Below are 16,394 nucleotides of genomic sequence, written 5' to 3'. Positions count from 1 at the left end.
ATTCGAGCAAAGCCAATAGTGGGCCCAAAATCATTTTATCCTTATCTCTTTTGAGCCTAATTCTCGGCCTATTATGCAATTAAACAAAAAAAGGAAGAAATGAGGAATTATGTGCATAATACACCTCATGTTTGCATGGTGGTCTTCCATGCAAAAATCACTTCAATCTCTCTCCTCCACTTAAAACTCTCCCTCTCCCACACAATGATTCATTCCAACTTCATCTTTACACTCCATTTCCTCTCAAATCTTCAAGAGTTTCTTCCATCTTTTACTCCAAAAATTTCGTGAGTATGCTAGTATGTTCAAGAGTTCCTCATCAAAGATCCTAACTTGGTAAGTTACTTCATGATTAAGATGTTAAACTTCATCTTTATGCTAAGATCTTTCATCAAACATCATCCATCTCTTGTTCATGCCCCTAGAATCATATCATCTTTGAAGATCTCCTCAAGAAACAAGCTAGGCCGAAAAACAACATCATTTCCTCTTATCTCTTCATCAAAACCGACTTCCACACCTCAATGTGAGTTCGTACCCCCCATATTTTCGATTTTTACTTGGTTTTGGGGGAGAATACAAGTTTCTTTATGTAGATGTATGTGTATATGCATGAATATGTGTGTTTTTCATAACTTATTTGTTGATTATGTGCTATTTACTTCATAAATCTAAAAATATGATAAGAATATTAAGTTTATCACTTGGATCTACATGAAAACCTTGAGAAAAGTATGTGTTATCACATATAATACATGTAAACTTGTAGATCTGGGATTTATACACTTAAAATAGCAAAAATGAGTGTTGTGTTCAAAGATCTATAAACTAGACTCATAAATCAGCTCTTCACAGAAACGTTTTGGTCCAATCTCGGACTGTTTTGATCACCTTAATGATAATATTTTTCAAAACTGTTTTACATGAAAAAAGTTCAGGTTTATACCTTTAAAATGACTACTCTCACGTTTTCATACGATTTTTCCTACAATTTGTGGCGAATTTTACAAAACTGCCTATCAGATTTGAAATAATTTCGGACCAACCTGTGAAGGTGAACAATTTCACACTTGTTAGAGGCCATTAAAAATTATGAAAAAAATTGTGAACAAAGTAGACAAAATTTCCGAACTTCCAGAATTTACGGATCCAAATTTCGACTTACGATGATTTTTCTACAAATTTTCCAACAACTAGGTTAGAAAAGTCAAAAACCAGAAAAATGTGTATTTTCACAAAAATCAAGCCAAAAATGATATTTTTGACAAAAATGGGTTTAAAATGTTATTTTTACCACAAACTAGTCATAAACACTAGTTTTGAACAAAATGGGGACTAAAGTACTATTTTCACAAAAATTGGGCCTTAATTGTAAATTTTTGGCTTAATGGGCCAAGAACGTCATTTTTACAAAAAAGTTGGCCTTTTATGCTATTTTAGTGAATACTTGAACCACAACCAACAATAAACTAACAAACGGATTAATTTTGATCATTTTCTAGGTTATTCGGCCTTAGTGGCCCATTTATATGTTTGATAAGTTTTGTATATTATTTGCGTGCTATTTGGGCCTATAAATACCTTACATGTGAAATGAGCCTTATTTGTCCTTTTACATATATTTTTGGCCCATGTTATACAATCTCATTCATATTAGGTTTTGAAATGACTCACATGTTTAGCAATGCCCTAGTGGCTCACTTATATGGTTCGTTGGGCCTGGAATGAGTTTTATACGTTTATCTTCGCGTAAATTCGATTAAGGATCTAGTGAGTTTTTGTCGGTTGACACTTATTAAGTGTTCGATCGTAGCCTGTATTTATAATTAGTGTCTCTTGGAAGGAGAGTGGGGTTTTGTGTATAGATCTATACATGGATGACACCCCATACCTGAGCTGTTCGCTACAGTTAGACTACATCGGTCTAGGGTGACTATAACCTTATTCTATTTTTCAGTTGGCGTTCACTAACGCCAAGACAGACGAAATTGTCATTATTTAGTATGGTTATGACGGCTCACTTAGAGGAATTAATGTCATGAAGTTTGCGGAAGACTATTTTTCTTTTATGTTGGATTACTCAGAAACTTACTCACACTGGTACCCCCACCTCAATGTTGGTACGGCATCATTATCTATTTTCTTTTATGATTGGATTACTTGGAAACTTACTGACACTGGTACTCAGCCTTGGTGTTGGTAGGGCAACATTCACTATTCTTCTTTTACGAGCAACATCGGGTTGTCCGGGGATATTCTATTTACATTTTCTTCAATCACTCTTGATATTCTATTAAACAATAACACACATGCATTAATACAAGATCAGAAATAAACATACCAACCTATTTTAAGTTGTTAAATAATAAAGTTTATACAATATAATATTTATTACTTATATTTTCCTTTAATATTATTAGGTGTGCGACCCTATAGATTCATATTTGAAGAACAACATTATAATTTCTTTGTTCCCCTACACTAAGTCCAGTAGAGTTATCATAAAATAATAGTTATCATTGACTATTAAGATATAACCTTATGATTTTTTTTGTGGGTGGAAATACAGATAACCAACATGTTGGTTAAATGTGGGAAGCAAAACGACCACATGACTAAAGTCAAGTACAACAAATTTTGGAAAAAGCTCAAGGTTATAGGAGAACAAATGTTATTCACCCAAAACTAAAAAAGGAGTCATGTGAAATTATCAAACTGACCCATATGGTGTAATATGGAGGGTCATGCATTACCTAAGGTCTTTCCTTGTAGAGGGGTTGTAAGGTTTATAAAGCACAAACTTTAATGCATGTTATATTAGGCCATCTATTAGTTTGAAATGTTTGGTTAGACGAAATCTATAATACTTTTCAATAGTGTTATTTCAGGAAATTCCTGGGAGAAAAGTTTATCTAATGCCACTAATGGAGATACAACTCAACAATGACACTAAGTTAATTGAAGAGACTAAAGAGATCGTGGATAAGAAGACTAATAAATTGAAAAAAAGATGATTGTGTTATAAAATAAGACAAAACTTGTTAAGAATCAGAACAGATCTGATGCCATTTGCCAAACTCTAATACAACTTGTTAGGAAGTAAAGCGGATAGAACACGAAACCAAAAGCACACAAAGATATAGAATTTACATAGTTTGGCCAAAAAGACTTACATCTATAGGAAGGAGGAAAGTATTATTTATTTATGAGTTCTCAAATAGCAGTTACATGTATAATTTCACACAAAGTATCCTACTCACTAGAACTCAAGATGTAGAAAATATGGCTAATATATATATATATATATATATATATATATATATATATATATATATATATATATATATATATATATAGGAGAGAGTTCAATTCAATTGAGAAAAAAAAAGGTTGAGAATGGGGGAATCATTCTCAGCCACTCATTTATTTTTGCCGCAAAAGCCTCCATCGTCCCAGCGGAAATGGGAAAAGAATAGACATGCGTTTTCCAATAAAACATATTTCCTTAAACTATGCTAATCACTACCTTAATATATACAAAAACATAGTCTTTTTCGTTTTTTTTTTAATTTTTAAGAAGCTAATTTTATCGAAAAATTATTTTAAATATACCAAAATTCATGATTTTTTATTCTCTACAAATAGACATCCATATTGATATAGTTTTAAAATAAAATAAAAAATTTATTTTTTTTATATTTTCAGCTATCGTTATTCATACGTGAATAAAAATGAATCAAATTTTTTTTTACAGTACATTCGTTATTCACTTATGAATAAAAACTATGATTAATTTTTTTTTTTTTTTTTACATTTTAAGTATCATTCATATATGAATATAGCATATACTAAACATAGTATATTCATATTTAAATATTAGACGATTCATTCACTTGTGAATATTACATAGTATATTCACTTGTGAATATTAGATGATATATTCACTTATGAATATTAGATAATATTTTCATATATGAATATTACATAGTATTACATGGTATATCACATGTGAATAATACATAGTATATTCACTTGTGAATATTAGATGATATATTCACCTATGAATATTACACAGTATATTCACATATGAATTTGTCTTGAACGACGAACCTCCCATCTACGAATATTGATGATTGATTAACACTGGATGACATTGATGATGGTTTAGTTGAAGAAATTTGGATGATTGTTGAAGGTTGGAGGATAAATTTTGAGGATGAACGAACTGTTATCGAAATCTCTATAGTTACGTATTTGACATTGAAGGTTATTAACATATTTACAAGTTTGTCACCGTGTCTTTTTATGCTTATATAAATGAGTGGCTGAGAATGATTCCCCCATTCTCAACCTTTTTTATTTTCTCAATTGAACCCACCTCTCTCTCTCTCTCTCTCTCTCTATATATATATATATATATATATATATATATATATATATATATATATATATATATATATATATATATATAAGAACTTGAAATTTAGATAGAATTGACTTTTAGTCAAATATTGACTAAAAGGGAAAAATGGTCATTTATGAGAATTAGAAGGTTTATGAAGTTGTGACTTCATTAAAATGGCAAGATATGTCTAAGTAAATTAGGATTAGATGAGAAAGTTAAAGAGAAGAAATGTATGAGAAATGACTTAACAGAGTTTTATAGTATGTTCCTACCTTCGCGTGTATATAAAGATCATAGAAAACAGGTTAGAAACAAAGAAGTTATGAGTGTTAGAAGGTTGTAAGAAAGTTTGTCCCCAAAGATGGAATGGAATCAGAAATGCACTTTGTTGATCTCCAGTTACCATGACACGATAAATAGATCGCCATGACGCAGTGAATTAAGAGGGCTGCCAATGACCGATGTCAAATGGTCACTATGTCATGGTGAGGACCCATCATGGCGTGGTCACACAATCAGAACACATGTTTTAAACCTGTTAGAGCCTCATTTCGAACCAAAAACACCCTAAATTGGAGGAGCTACAAAGAGGCAATTTTGAGGCTAAGAAAGGGGTTAGATAAGCTAGAGAAGGAGCATGAAAATTATTAACATCCTTATACTCTTGAGGTAAAGATTTCCCCTTTGATTTAGCTTTGAGCTTTTAATGGTGAAATTGCTAGATTAGTTAGAATGGTTTAATTAATCAACCTATAGCTTATCTATGATGTTATTGAAAGATCTAATATGCTCAAGAGTCATATTAGAATGATATTGCTAATTAACACATGATACTAAGGGTCACACTAACAACAAATGGATACAATTGATTATTTATTAGAAATTCATTTTAATAAATAATCATAAACTCTCATAATGAATTGGAAAAATATTTATTTCATGAAAATAATTATTTTACAATAAAAAGTAACAAATTATTTCATATGTTATGAATTAATAAGTCAAGTACATTATTTTGGACTAGAAAGACTCTTTTTTTTTGCTAAAAGTTAAATTTTATATCATATAAAGAGTTATAAGAATTTTATAAACTTTTCTCTCTTTTTATACAAAAAAGGGTGAGCTAGTTTCTAGGAAAAAATACATGGTCTTTTGAATATGATAAGGGAAAGTAAGCATGGCTTAAAAGGCATGAGAGACATATAGGATTTAGGGTATGAAGTGCTTAAAGTGTTAAGAACTCTTGGGTAATGATTTAGCTTTATGAAGGCTTTCATACTTCATTTTTTGGTAGAAAAACCATAGCTTCTCCTCGCTCCCTCATTCATTGTTCTTCCAAAGTGTTGGAAGAAGGTACTTGCTCTCTTTAAGTCAAATTTTGGTTTTGGCTTAGAGCTTAAGAGTTGTGACTAGCATTTCTTCAAGTTGGTTCATTGTTGGCATCTCGAAGGTTCCACATTCTTCATCAACTTCCTAGCCTCTCATTGAGGATCCAAAGACAACAAAGGTTGTTTATTCTTTTACTCTTCTATGGTTGGTGTTTTCTTTCCATTACTTGTAAGAGGATACTTGATGGGTTGTAATTTGTTATTAAGTTCAAAATGTTTAAGACTTCTGCTGCAAATATTATGAGTTTTTGAGAAACTAATTTTGAACAAAACCACACAGTTATTAAGAGTGTTTAGAAGCTTTGAAAAATCTTTGTATGTGATAACAAAGGTGAAATCTATATATGTGAAGTTAGGGTTTGAAACCATAACTAGTGGTAATGTTGAATTGATGCATTAGAGATTAAAGTGTAATGAATTAGATAGTATGGGATGCCTATTTGATTGTTTGGATTGAATTTAGAAGTTGAAAATGAAATGTTAAACTATGATCCATTAAGTATTCATTTTGACCAAGAGATTCATTAATTTATTAATAGCCTAAGACAAGTATTCAGGGGCTTGTATATGTGTATGAATAGGCCTAAGAACATAGAAAGTTGATCCAACCGCATCAATGAAGAATTGAAGAAAAGTGGTAGTCATTCCTCACTAACTAACAAGGTGAGTTATAACTCTCACTCTCACTCTTACTCACTTACTCATTCACTCACTCACTCACTCACTCACTCGCTCTCTCTCTCTCTCTCTATCTCTCTGTTGTTATATATATATATATATATATATATATATATATATATATATATATATATATGTTTGTATGCTTATGGGATATACGTTTAAAGTCATATATCTGAGCACACATGCATGTGTATATGTATGCATATATATATATATATATATATATATATATATATATATATATATATATATATATATATATATATATATAGTATGTATGAGGTATATGTTTAGTAACATGTATTATAGCATGCACGTATATCTAAAGTGTGTATGGTTTTATGACAATTGTATTTGTTAAATACTTAAGAGGTGTAGAAAGATATAGAATATGATTATATGTATTATAATCATACAAAAGATTATGTAAACATGTGTAGATGCTAATGGTATTATGAGTAATACTTGCCAAATGTAGATAAGAACAGAATAGGATTATATGTATTACAATCACATATATGAATGCATGTTTGTATATATGCCTAACCATTATTTGTATTGTCTAGAATAGCTATATGTTAATAGCCAAAGTTAAGGATTAAGTAGTAGATGTGTAATAGAAGATCTCTTGATGAGATAAAGATATAGAATTTCCATGTGACAGTGTGTTGGAAAGTGTGTCCAAGGTTATTACTATTGGTAATATTTCTAATAATAACAGGGTCCTTTTGGGTTTCACTCAAGGCCCAAATTCAGTAGAATAAATAAAGGAGAAATTGGTTTATTAATTATTATGGTTAATAATTAATTAGAAACTAACTGGAAATATATTTTGAGAATTAATTAATAATTTAATTAATCAAAGGTTGAATATTCATTAATTGATAGTTGGTTAATCAGGAATGTTTCAGAACCCTTATGGAATTAAGGTTGGATGAAATCACTCCATCCCACATAGGAAAAGGAGTGAATTTATTGTTAGGCTACCATCCCACACAGAAAGGAGTACAAAATGTAGGAAGGGATCTAACACTATAAATAAGGCCTTAGGGATTTCATTATTCCTTGTACCTTGGCTTGAAGTTTCGCCAACTCTTCTTCCTCCTCCCATAGGGACGATTTCTAACCCTATTTGGGTTTGTGAAATTGACCCTTCCCGTAGTTATTTTTATTCCACTCTTTGGTGTCATTGGGTGTGATACCATTAGAGGGATTCTGGTTTGGGTCCCCTTATTCAAGCAATTTCGTGGAGGATCAAGATCTCAAGCATGTAGATCAAGGGCTACATAAGAGATATGTTTTTCTTCTTTATTCTCTTATGTTTTCTAAGGTAGATGTAATTAGCATGAAACCATAGATCCATATTATGCATGTACACTTAGGTATATGGTTGTTTTATTTTTTCTGCTACCTAGTTTAGAGTGTATTTGATGCGTAGAAAATCCAACAGTGGTATCAAATCCGTTGGTTCATGATTACATTCACCCTAGATCCATAGTTTCTATAAAAACTTGTTTAAACTTGAATGAAGGAAGAATGATTGAAAAATTCGTAATTGATAAAACCTATAAGTACAGCTCAAGACGTGAGAGCTTGTTGCTGACGACATGAGCCCCCCAAATTTAGGGTTCCTTAATTTTTCATTTTTCAAATTTGATGGTTTGTTAAATATGGATAAATGCCAAATTTAAATTGCTTTAAATCTGGAAAACTTGATAAATATTATTTAAATATGATTATTTGAATATGAATATTTATTTATTATTTAAATAGTGAATTTAAATATTTAATATTATTTATAATAGAGATTTATAAATTTGAATATTAACCCCTCATGATTTATTAATTGTTACATTGCGTCCTTGCAATTAATTAGAAGTAATAATAGACACCTAAATTTATAAGAAAGTTACAACATGTGTCCTCACATGTTTAAATTGACATTATCAGTCTTACCATGACTAGGCTCACCTATTCCGATGTAGGGGTTTAAGGAGGTCTCTTTGATTCCTAATGATGTCGGTTTTTAATATGCTTTGTGCTTACCACCCTGACCGCCCTATTGCATTTTGAGAATGAAGTTACCGAAAGGGTTTGATAGTGATAATGCTGAATCTAAAAGTATTCTAAATACAAGTATAAAACAAAATCCCGTTTTATTAATAGAATGCGAGCCTCATATTATCCATGAAAATTGCACATTTTTTTATATTCTGTTGGTGGAGCCCGTGTGGTTAACCGACCCATCAATCTAGAGTATAGTTGAGAATGATATGGAACTCGCAAATCTCAAGCTTAACTTAAGCTGGGGAGCATGCGATTTTACATGGTTAATTCACAATCTATTTGTTGTGAATCTTATGTTGTCCATAAAAGTTGCACATTCTCTTTATAACTTGTTGATAGATCTCGCGTGGTTAACCGACACGTCAATTTGAGAGTATAGGTAGAGAATGATGTGGAACTTGCGAATCTCAAGCATAACTAGAGCTGGGGACCACATATATATTTTGTATGGACGATTCACCATCTGTTCAGTGATCTGCAGCGACCCCATCATTAAATTTGAGATGCAGATAATCCGAGATTAACATGCCATTGATAGTCAATGAATCTCATCTAGGAATTTCGTGGTGATTGAAATTGGCAAAGGGCTTTGCCTACCTAAATAACTTTATGGTGTGTTTACGGCATTCCTTTACACATCATGAAGCCAAATATGGATCCTATCCTTCTTAAATAATTTTGTTTAGGGTGATTATTTTCTAAGGATTAGTAAAACGAACTATAATGAAAATTGATATTGAATGATGTCTATAACCTTATCCACTAATATCTACAGCTATAAAACCTTTAAATGGATTAGCTATGAGGATATCAATATTGTCAAACTTATAGTTTAGGAATAGTTCTCTTAAACAAAAAGAAAGATCATGCCTTTAATAAAGCTCTTCTTGAGGTTACTTCAAACATTACATTCTAAACTGTTAGAAAGAGCAATTATCAAATGTACGTTTTAAACTGACATATTGAAGTAAAATGTAATTTCCTTAAGTGAGGAGTTGACTAGGGTTAGTTAACTAGCTGACATGTCCATATAATCAGTTCATTATAATTTTGATATGAACAACTTGGAATGACCATGAAGGAGTTGTGTAGCATGTTGAGGTTTCCTTTGGAGCTAACATGGCCAATCATAGAAACTCAAACTTGAAAACATTCCTATATGTTTACTATCATGAATAGAAGTGTCAAGAAGAAAAAACCCAATTGCCCATGTGTAAAAAGGTGATTAGTGTTGGTATACCTAATCTAAGCCTAAATACCAAGGACAAAGGAAGGCTTAATCTAAGACATGTTTTGATAGCAATTCGTTTCCATAACAAGAAAGGACTAAGAAAGCATACATGCCCTATATATATATATATATATATATATATATATATATATATATATATATATATATATGAAGTTAAAGGACTAAGACATGAAGAAAGTAATTTGATCATGGATTATGAGCACATGCTACTATCCATAGGGTCAAAAGAAAATTAGTTCTCTTATGTTTGGCGTTCAATCAGATATATAAATTCATAATACCATTGAAAATTATTTCAAATCCTTTGAGTATTTTTACTAAGGATTAAGTACTGAAATTTTCAAGAATGTACAGTGACTTAAATGGAGTAAGAAGACTAAAACATGGAGAATATAATTTGATCGTGAATATCGATCCCTTGCTACTATTCATAGGATCAAAAGACAACTCTTTTCACAAATGTTTAGTCTGTGGTCTTATAATTGAAATTGTTTATACTATGATTCATGAGATAGTTTTGACATATTTTAATGTGGATCATTCTAACATGTTAAAAGAAAGTCATGGAATCTATGAAACTAGTATAGTAGCAATAGTTCAAAGTTGATTCGAATACTTGAATAAGGTGTATTATTGTGGTGCAAATATATGTTGAAATTAGTTTACCTAATGGATCGTTCAGATTGACCACAATACATACTGATTCAAACACATTCAAAAGGTTTGGGTGAAAAGTATTTGTGGAATCATAGTATTGGATACATAAATGAGAAGAGAATTACCAAGTATCAAGTTGGACCAGATTTAGGATATCATTTGACCTCGAGTCTCATGATAAATGCAAATCTTTTTTTATCAAGATAGATGATGAATATATCATTGGGTCATGTGAATATCCGTTGGAATTAGTTTGCACTAATGGGCCATTCAGATTAACCACAATACATGGTAAGACCAACTTCATATGAACATGAGTCTGGAACCTTTCAGGTGTTTAGAGCTCTCATAAAATGAAGTTAAGAATTAACTGGGCAATAGGATGAGACACTTATAGTGAGAATCTCAGTCCGAACTTTATCGATCATCTAAGGAATTGTGAAAGAGTCTTACAAGCTATCTCCACTAGAACACTGCCACCAGGAAGTGTTAGTTGGATAGAGACACAAATCATTAATTGATTTTGTATTGGATGAGTCACACTATTCTTACTAACAATTCATGGATTGTACCATGAATAGTGTTATGAGAAGTCCCTTGGTCTTGTACCAACTATAGAGGTTCTTGAAACACTATATGCTATGTGAAGCGAGTTTCACACTTCGCTTGCACATATGGAAGTTTACGATTATGAGGATTACGATCGTCGTGAAGTGCTCAATAATCTGGAACTTCAAATGGAGATGTTTTATCTTGTTGGAGAACCCATCAAACATTTTGGATAATTGTTTAATAATCATTATGAGAAAAAAAAATGTATGTTACTCGAAGGGCAGTCTTCCAAGAGAGGGAGTTGATTTTCAAAAAGGCTATACCTCTCCAAATCATTTTATCTCAATTGCTACTTCCTTTGGTCCAAATTTTCCTTAGTATTTAGGGTAATTTGGTTAGTTCAAATGTCCCTAGGAGACCGACGTCTAGTAGTTATCAACCCGAAATTCCGCCAGCGCAATTTCTGGACTTTTGTCTAGGGAATCTCTGTAAGTTAAATTACACTCTATTTTATTGTAATTTGTATTTAAATTCATAGTACTTACGAGAGAGGTCAATATAATGGTCATGTTGACTTGGTTGTTGGATTTCAAAAAGGCTATACGCCGAAATGGTCCTGCCTCCCAACTGTCTATCATGGGCGATCCTTATTTGATAGGACTATTGGTGTTCATTGGAATGATTTATAGGTCTAGACTATTTCTAGTCACGTAGGAAATTATACTAAGACTTAGTAATAGTTATACTAGGTTACATCAAAGGAAAAGTCTGTTGCTAGAAGCAAAGCCTTGTCCAAGTTTTGAGGCATCACTTTAACAAGTGAGTGCATAGTACTTTCAACTTACACATAGATATAAAGTATCTAGATGATTAAACGTTATGTGTACCTATTATCTGAATTACTTGGTATCTATGTTAGATGAATTATATGATTTTATTTGTTTTAAAAGTATATATATTTTCATAAAATATAGTGGGTAGTGATAGGTGATGAAAATGATGAGGGGACTTGATGAAATGATGATCTGGTCGTCTAGCGGAGTATATATGATAACTACAGACTATTCTAGATAGTCAAGTGGAACACTAGTAGGCTCGCAACATGTATTTATTTTTGAACTATGTGTTCACCAGATGTACTCCATCCCCCCTGGTTGCCTTATTGACAAATATCGTGAAGGAATCCCCAAAGCGGTATTGTCTACCCCGATGCTTACAGTGATCTTTATGATAGATCCCTTAAGACTAGTATTTAGGGTCATAACGTGAGGATAAAGGGAATGGGTAATCGGGTTGAATTGTTTTATGAAAAGAATATAATTAAAGAATTTAATTATTGTGGGTTGAAACCCTATGTACTCACTATACTTTCCCAAGTCTAACCCACTCAGTTTCTTGTATTACAGATAATGGCACGAGAACACATATGTGATGATGAGATGAGATATTTATTGATTATAGGCCAGTAGAATACTAGATGTTTGTAAGACCTATATTATTTCTGTTTATCCTTATATACTGTATTGACGATGACATCCCAACGTTTAAAATATAGGGTTTAGGTCATTTTTGGTCACTTAACTTTTGGTTTTTTTCTCATTTGGTCACTTAACTATTTTTAAGTTTTAAAAGGTCATCAAACTTTTGATTTTGTACTCATTTAGTCACTTAACTTTTGATTTGGTCACATTTAGTCACCCAACTTTTAGATTTGTGTTCATTTAGTCACCTAACTTTTAAAATTGTGCTCATTTAGTCATTAAACTTTTAAATTTTAAAAGTTTAGTGACTAAATGAACACAATTTTAAAAGTTTGGTGACTAAATGTTACCAAAACAAAAGTTAAGTGACTAAATGAGCACGAAGCCAAAAGTTTGATGACCTTTTAAAACTTAAATAGAGTTAAGTGACCAAATGAGCACAAAACCAAAAGTTAAGTGACCAAAAATGACTTAAACCCTAAAATATAAATATAATACATTTCTTCGGAAATGTTTTGATTATTATCATATTTTTTTGGGAACAAATTCCACTATAATATTCTTTAAAAAAACTCTGATTTGAAATAAGCATCAATAAATCGATCTTTCCTGGTCAGTAAATTGGGGATGTCACATCATCCGAGAAACCTTCATCAGATTTGATTTTTTTAGTTTCTGTAATAAAAGAAACTGAAAAAAGAAATTATCTAGCGCAAAATCGTTATTATAAAAAAGTTAAAACCAAATTGGATCAAACTCACAACAAAATAAAAGTTTGGATTTTTAATGTTAGTACAAATCTTTTTGGACCAAAATAACAATTTTCAACTAAATACAAGAATGCATTTTTGTGTTATAACATACAGGAACATAATTGTGTCTATTGATTTTACTTTTGAGTTTTAGAGGTTACCTCAAATTGGTCCAAGAGAATAAACGTGATACGTTGAGGTTGACTACACCGGAAGAAGCATCACTCACCGGTGTCTTGGGTATTTGTTAATTATGCGATCTTACTATTCTCCATATATCTTTTATTTCTTCTCCTATTCGACACTTTCTTTCCATTTCTGATATAAAAACCTAATTTTGGCATTTGTGTTGATCACAAGTCGAATTAGAACTACCATATACTACTAACTCTTATTTATTTCTACTAAAATCCTTGGAAATTATATTGGGCCGAAATAATCAAATAATAAGAAGCGCTTATTATTATTATTATAAAGTCCGGTAGGATAACATATAACTTAGCTGTCAGTTAGTGTATATTTGACTTGCTCTAGTGTCCGTCTGACAAATGTCATTTTATGTTTGTTTATTAGTTTCTTTGTAGGTTTGAATGACATACATCACAATGTTGATCTTTTTCTGGATCTTTCTTTGGGTTATATCTCATGATCAGTTCTCTTTAGAGTTAAACCAATCATGCATTGAAGACGAAGTTTGTTTCCATCCAGTTGTAGGTCCCCATGGTGTGTGTGGATGACAAGTGTACAAGATGATAAAACCACCATCATCAGTTCCAGTTCTACTTTGCAAAACAAATTAAACTCCACTCTGACAGAAACCTAAGTGGTGTCTTGGTAGTATGCACTAGACACAAGTCTTTAATTCACATGCTTTGTTATTTGGCACTTTTGCAATAATCAAATCATTGCATAATAATTTAGATAAATCACTTTACTCCTGAAATTGGAGCATATATTTTATTTTCACAAGTCAAGGTTGAGTAACTTACTTAAATTATCCAGTATATATATATTATCTTATCCATATACATGATTATTATAAGTGATAAGCGAAAGAAAGTCATATATACTCTACCCCAATGAGTATTTGATGTTTTAGCCACTTTCGAGACAGGATACAGAATACAAGCTGAAAATGTCAAAAGTACACAAAACAATATGAAATAATTTGTTTTGAAGTGCCTAAATATCTCTTCAGGTGATCAACAGGTCTTATAGTACTGAACTTTCTGGAATAGTCGATTTCCAACAGAAAATCCAAAACCCATATCAATGGGGATTTGTTTGTTCCCCATATCTACTATAACTTTGTCTTAGAAGACCCACCAAAATATAATGATGTATATATGTGACCAAAGTAAGGTATCTTTTTGTGGATAAGAAGGCAATAAACTGTGTTTGTCCATAATGTGACACACTCATCCCCTCCTTAACTAGAGTTGTATATTGAGATCCGAATTTGCTGGGTCTTCAGTTCCATATGATAATGATGTTCGAGGGAACTGTAATGTCCCACTTTATATCTGCATAACATTATGACATGTGACCACTCCACCATCATGTTAGTGATGGACCTTCACGTCTCCTCCTTCGTCCCCACATAACCCTGTCTAGCTTGTACTAAATCACATGGATGGAGTTTATAAATAATTTGTTGTTTGAATTATTTATGTGGACATTTGCTTTTGAGACATGACATCTTTTAGCCTTAAACCACTTCGTGCGCAAAACTTCAACTCAATGTTTTATCATTTCTTACTGTTAACTGTAGTCAACTACTGGTTTTTTGAGCTATAAGATTTTGTCTTATGCAGATGAAAAGTTGCCATAGAATATAAAGAGAAGAAGCACACTTAACCTATACCCGAAACATATAACATGTTTCTAGTTATTTTTTGAGCTTTAATTAAATACGTATATTTAATTCTCTGGATTTTGCATGGTAGAGTATATTATTAATTTATTTGCACTAGATTTTTTTTTTTTTTCAGGTTATCGTGTAAGTTGTCTTGTTGCCCATGAAGACCTTTTAGCGCAAACAGAGTGTTTGCTGTATCAAAATTGCAATAAAGGCGAATCAACTTTGTGTCAGGTCTTATCTTGTCACTCTTTTGAGATAATGCACGGAACTCATGGGTTTTCTATTTCTAGTTGAATATGGTTAGTGGAGAGTTTCTTTATCGGACTTGTTTTTGTCTAATATTGCATGGTACAATATGTCGTATTGACCATTAGTCTGTCATTGCTCTCCATGAATTAGAGTTCAACGGTGGAGGTTTTTCTCAAATATATCAGTAGAGATATACACTTATTTGTGTTGACATATTGTACCTTCACTTTACAGGTCTATATTTGTCTAAATACCTGTATGTCTTGGCTTTGTTAGGCACTGTGTTCAGTGTCCTGTGGATCATATAATCAGTGTATTGGGCGAGCTACTGCCTGCTTCTAAATTCTATGCACGTAGTTTTATATATAAGTTTCCTATGGTCAGTCACATGTGTGAAATAGTAGTAAGATAAAATATATTAAAGTGGGTATCACAAATAATTTAGAGTGGACAACAAACAATATTGTTCCTATGATTCAAATTCGGAAGAGTGATCACAAAAATCAAGTCCGTCTTCATCATCATCTTATCTTCAAACTCTTGAAATGATTCCCCCTCCTCTTGAGTCCCTTCTACATTTGTATTGGTATAAGACTCCAGAAAGTCTTCATTTGTGATTAGGCGCATGCTGTTTAACCTTGGGGTTCTAAACGGACCAACAAATTTTGACGCCTTTTACTTTTACTATACTTAATGTTATAAACCTCATCTTTTATCCGGGGTTGGACCAACAATAATAAACTAAAAAGTTTATAAATGACGGAGTTAATTTGTTTTTTTATTTTTTATTATTTATATGTTTTTTTAATATATTTAGGATATTAAGATAAATTTTCTAGTATTTTTAGATATAAATTCTTTAATAAGATTTTCATAAACAATTTCTTTTACTAAATGTTTTTCAATCTAAAAAATAATTAATCAATTTAATCTTTTTGTGATATTCTAGATCTTAAACAATTTTTTAATAATTTTAATTTAGAAAGTTTCTTAGAGGCAATAGTTAGAGAAATAGTTAACATAATCATATCTCTACAAAAATCACAACC

This window comes from Lactuca serriola, chromosome 9 (assembly GCF_051521515.1).
Source record: "Lactuca serriola cultivar US96UC23 chromosome 9, Lser_US96UC23_V15, whole genome shotgun sequence".
Taxonomy (NCBI): domain Eukaryota; kingdom Viridiplantae; phylum Streptophyta; class Magnoliopsida; order Asterales; family Asteraceae; genus Lactuca; species Lactuca serriola.
The sequence above is the reverse complement of the archived record's forward strand: the minus strand, read 5'-3'. Positions refer to the sequence as shown.